The sequence below is a fragment of the Pan troglodytes genome, chromosome 1 (assembly GCF_028858775.2).
Source record: "Pan troglodytes isolate AG18354 chromosome 1, NHGRI_mPanTro3-v2.0_pri, whole genome shotgun sequence".
Taxonomy (NCBI): domain Eukaryota; kingdom Metazoa; phylum Chordata; class Mammalia; order Primates; family Hominidae; genus Pan; species Pan troglodytes.
In genome coordinates, this window is record NC_072398.2 from 205,643,522 (window position 1) to 205,649,313 (window position 5,792).

Sequence of the window (5,792 nt, forward strand, 5' to 3'; positions counted from 1 at the left end):
ATTGCACTCTTTGATGTGCTGGGAGTCAGCTTGCACAAGTTAAGTCCTTGAGGAAGGGGGTGGGTAAGGAGCCCTTAACGTCTTGCAAATGAAGGAGCCGAATGGAATCCCTCTGGCTTTCTTAGCTAAGAGAGAGTCAATCAAGTTAATACAAGTTAGGGTATCACAAAAGTATATAATCTGATACATTTTAACGTATTTATCCACTGAAGAGACCATCACCACCATCAAGACAAGGAGCACACCCATCAGTTCCACACACTTCCTCCTGCTCCTTTGAAATTCCTCCCTCCCTACCCACCTGGTCCCACCCCAAGGCAACCACTGAACTACTTTCTGTCACTAAGGTTTGCATTTTCTGTAATTTTTTTGTTTGAGACACGGTCTCACTCTGTCACCCAGACTGTAGTGCAGTGGCACCATCATGGCTCACTATAGCCTCAACCTCCCCAGGCTCAGGTGATCCTCCCCCCTCAGCCTCCTGAGTAGCTAGGACCACAGGTGTAGGCCACCATGCCAGGCTAATTTTTGTATTTTTTTGTAGAGATGGGGTTTCACCGTATTACCTAGGCTGGTCTCGAACTCCTGGGTTCAAGCAATCCTCCTGCCTTGGCCTCTCAAAGTGCTGGGATTATAGGCGTGAGCCACTGTGCCCAGCCCTCTGTAATGTTACACAAAGGGAATCATGCAGCACGTACTGCCCTTGGTCTGGCTTCTTTTGCTCAGCATGATTATTCTGAGAATCATCCATGTTGTTGCGTGTAACTGACTTCATCAGCTTCTCTCTGCAGCTGTCAGCTCCTGGCTTCTCCCAACAGCCAGTCTCTCTCTGTCCCCTGCAAGTGTTCTTGCCTATTTAGCAGAATCAGGGTACTCTATCGAAAAGACTCGGAAAATTGGTTTAATCTATTCATTCATTCCTCAAGTATTTATTGAATAACTATTCTACACCAAGTACTATGCTAATCAACCAAGGATAGCACAAACAGGACAAATCTCCAGCTCAGTCACTTGAGTTGCAATAAATATTTGCTGGATAGGTCAGGTGCAGTGGCTCACACGTGTAATCCCAGCACTTTGGGGATTACTGAGACGGGAGGATCTCTTGAGCCCAGGAGGCCAAGGCTGCAGAGAACCATGACCATGCCACTGCACTCCAGCCTGGGTGACAGAGTGAGACCCTGTCTCTGAAAAAAAATATTTGCTGGATAAATTAAGGAAATCTGAGGAACCCCATCACTAGCCATTGCAGCAACAGGTAAAGTAGAACGAGTGTGAATTTGGAATGAGGAAACCCGATGTTAGCCATCATTCTGTAATGTCATGTATTATGTAATGTATTATATATTAATGTATGTATTATGTAGGCAAGTTCCTCGACCTCTCTCACTGGTAAAATAAAAGTAGTAATCTTTGTTCTACTTCGCTGGGTTATTTTAAAGATCAAGTGAGGTAATAATGTCTGTAACAACATTCTGTAAAATGCAAACCACCACATGAATGTGAAAGTTTATTACTAGGGATTTAGCCAACCACAAGGGAATGTGTGAGCATAAGAGCTATCATATTGCAAGCCTACAGTTTCTGATTTTGTGCTAGGTGCTTTTCCACATTACCTGCTTTTATCCTCACAACAGTCCTGCATAAAAGTAAGTATCTCGCCCAGGTGCGGTGGCTCATGCCTATAATCCCAGCACTTTGGGAGCCCGAGGTGGGCAAATCACTTGAGGTCAGGAGTTTGAAACCAGCCTGGTCAACGTGGTGAAACCCTGTCTCTACTAAAAATACAAAAAAAAATTAGACAGGCGTGCTGGTGGATGCCTGTAATCCCAGCTACTAGGGAAGCTGAGGCAGGAGAATTGCTTGACCCCGGGAGGTGGAGATTGCAGTGAGACGAGATTGCGCCACTGCACTCCAGCCTGGGTGACAGAGCAAGGCTGTCTCAAAAAAGAAAAAAAAAAAGTAAGTATCTCAGTCTTGAAGATGATGAAATGGAGGCCTAGGGAGATTAAGTAACTTGCCGAAAATGACAGAACTAATGCATAGAAAAGAAGAAATGTGATGTCTTTTGGCTCCAAAGACACCCCACATATGTGTTGGGTACAGTTACTAGAGAAAAGTTATTCCACCCCCACCCCACCCCCAGAAATCTTCTGACTTGTTTTCTCGCAGTTGAGTAGGACCATTTATTCGGCAGTGTACCATTCTCAGCTTGCAGTTGAAAGCCAAATATCCATTAAAGAGGCAAGGATGCAAACTTGCAAAGCTGATAAAGCCAGGGGTGATTTTTTTTTTTTTTTTTGCAAACCATCCAACAAGACATTTTAAATACTCATTGAATTTCATAGAACTGACTGCCAGGATTGGAAAGACATTAAAGCCAGCTCAGCCACTGCCTCGCTGGTTGGCCAGACCACACCTGGCACTTCTGGGAGGGAGCACTCACCACCCCCCAAGGGCACCCATCTCATCCTCTGATGGTTTATTAAAATGCACTCATCACTTGCTAATTCATTCCACTACGTATATTACCTAATTTGTGACACAGAGAGATAATTCTAAATAAAATATAGTTATGGGTCTCAAGGAGCCAGATATGCTAATCTCCTATCCTCCTGCAGTTTACAGTGGTCCTCAGCAGATACTTATTTACAAAAATTCAGTTTATTATTTTATTTATTTTGTTGAGACAGAGTCTTGCTCTATGGCTCAGGCTAGAGTGTAATGGTGTGATCTCGGCTCACTGCAACCTCTGCCTCCCAGGTTCAAGCGATTCTCTTGCCTCAACCTCCCAAGTAGCTGGGACTACAGGCACCTGCCACCACGGCTAATTTTTGGAGTTTTAGTAGAGATAGGGTTTCACCACGTTGGCCAGGCTGGTCTCGAACTCCTGACCTCAGGTGATCTGCCCACATCAGCCTCCCAAAATGTTGGGATTACAGGCGTGAGCCACCATGCCCGGCCAAAACTTCAGTTTATAACACAATCTTTCATGTGTCTTCTGCTTTCATTAAAAGAATAAACAGTTCCCTTCTTTATTTCAGTTTAATAAACCATGGATTTTATTTCATGCTTTGCAAAACACAAGGGCTCACTGACATGCACTTCTTAAAACTAATTCTGGCTGGTCGCCTGTAATTCCAGCACTTTGGGAGGCTGAGGCCGACAGATCACTTCAAGTCAGGAGTTCAAGACCAGCCTGGCCAATATGGTGAAACCACGTCTCTACCAAAAATATAAAAAATTAGCCAGGTGTGGTGGTGCGTGACTATAATCCCAGCTACTCAGGGGGCTGAGGCAGAAAAATCACTTGAACCGGGGAGGCGGAGGTTACAGTGAGCTGAGATCGCGCCACTGCACTCCAGCCTGGGCGACAGAGTGAGACTCTGTCTCAAAAAATAAATAAATACAAATAATGTAAAATACGAAACAAGCAATCCTGGCAGTAGCTGCTGGAATGAGAGGAGGGAGAGGTCATAGGGAGGTCGGGGAGAATGGAGCATGGAGTTGTGTTGGATTTGGCTAAGCAGCAGGAAGTGCAAGGCATTCCAAGCAAGTGGAGGGGGGCAGGTGGGGAGCATCTGCAAGAACAGAAGCAGCATGAGCAACCTGGCTCGGCAGTGTGTGAAAAGGCTGAAAAGTGGCTAGAGCCACTTCAATTTCATCCTTGAGGCAAATGGGAAACTCCCAAAGGTTTGAGTGGGGAAGCAATGCCTACAGTGAAAGTTTGAGAGTGAAGCAGAGTGATCGAATTAAGCATTAGGCCGAATTCTGAAATAACTGCAATGTGCTGAAGATCAGCCATTGGCTTCTGAATGAGTATTTGCAGTTTATTTTTTAAAATGATTTTATTGCCAAGAAATATAAACACTACTGTTTTGGTACAAAAACGTAACACAATGTGTTAAGTCCCTCTTGCTGTTTTACGCAAAGTTTTAAAAATCTACTCTTGTCACAGTGGTATCACCCCTACTTCTGATTTCAAATAAATGTTCTAGAGACACAGTAAGGGCCCAACAAATGCTTGTTCAACAACACAAGGAGAGCCAGCTTTTAAAGTAAAGTAGGAAAACAGGCCGGGCGCAGTGGCTCACACCTGTAATCCCAACACTTTGGGAGGCTGAGGTGGGCAGATCACTTGAGGTCAGGAGTTCAAGAACAGCTTGGCCAACATGGTGAAACCCTGTCTCTACTAAAAACACAAACATTAGCCAGGCGTGGTGGCGCACACCAGTAGTCCCAGCTATTCAGGAGGCTGAGGCAGGAAAATGGCTTGAACTGGGGAGGCAGTGGTTGCAGTGAGCCAAGATCATGCCACTGCACTGCAGCCTGGGGGACAGAGGGAGACTCCATCTCAAAATAAAACAAAACAAAACAAAATCATACAAAAACATTAGCTGGGTGTGGTGGTGCACACCTGTAATCCCAGCTACTTGGGAAGCTGAGGCAGAATTACTTGAACCCCCGGAGGGAGGTTGCAGTGAGCTGAGATCGTGCCACTGCACTCCAGCCTGGGCAACAGAGTGAGGAGACTCTGTCTCAAAAAATATATATATTAAAAAAAAGAAAAAAAAGTAAAGTAGGAAAACACATCAGCAGCCTGCCAACAGACTCCCCTAGCCTCGGTGAGGGCCAGTGTTCTGGGAGGCAGATCTGAATTCTAGTCCTAGTTCACCCACTGGCAGGCTGGTGCCCTTGGGCAGGTCACTTCTCTGGGGCTCAGTTTCTTCCTCTATAAAATGAGATCAAATCCCATGTTCTAAGAGTTTGTGCTCTGGAGTCAGACAGATCTGGGTTCTACCACTGCCAGCTCTGTGATCTTGTAGCTTCAGTCTCGTCATCTGACATGGAGATAACAGTAACTGTCTCACTGTGTTGTTAGGGTTTAAAGGAGATAATGTATGTGAAATGTTAGCAAACAAGTGTTAGCTACCCTGATTTCCGGTTTCAGAGTTCTGTGGTCCCAGTTTATGCCACATGCAGTGAGGCTGTATGGTAGGCTGTGGTGTGGCACCACTTCAGAACTCAGCGCATGCACAGCTTGCAGAAGAGAAGGCCAGAGGAGACCTAAGAAGGCTCTTCGAACACTTGAAAGACTGTCATGTAGGCCGGGCGCGGTGGCTCACGCCTGTAATCCCAGCAGTTTCGGAGGTCGAGACGGGTGGATCACCTGAGTTTGGGAGTTTGATACCAGCCTGACCAACATGGTGAAACCCCGTCTCTACTAAAAAATACAAAAATTAGCTGGGCATGGTGGCAGGTGCCTGTAATCCCAGCTACTCGGGTGGTTGAGGCAGAATTGCTTGAACCCTGGAGGCAGAGGTTGCAGTGAGCCGAGATTGCATCACTGTACTCCAGCCTGAGACAAGAGCGAAACTCCATCTCAAAAACAAAACAAAACAAAACAAAAAAAACCCCACAAAACCTGGCATGTAGAAGAAAAATATTTTTCTCTACGCTTCTCCAAAGAATTTAACTAGGCCCAGGGGAGGTGCAGTATAAATTTCTAACAATCTCAACTGTCTGCCAAATGGAATGAGCTACTTCATATGGCATTAGTGAGTCCTCTGTCTTTGGAGGCATTCAAATAAAAGCCAGATGGCCATTTATCAACAATCCATGTAAAACGTTAGATGAAATAAAACCTATATATCTAAGATCTCTTCCAATTCAGATTTTATGAAAGAATTTCTAAAGTCTTTGTGATGAGACATTTAGGCTGTTTCAAGAGATCAAGCCAAAATCAGTATGTGGGTTCATCTGCAATAAAAATATTTGTTTTGCTTTTACAG

General features: G+C 45.0%; 1 protein-coding gene across 1 annotated transcript in view; it reads left to right on the top strand.

Moving 5' to 3' along the window:
* Window positions 1–5,792, top strand: part of LOC107971361 (RH-like protein IC) — a 31,584-nt gene that overhangs the window by 25,597 nt on the left and 195 nt on the right. The window lies entirely within an intron of this gene.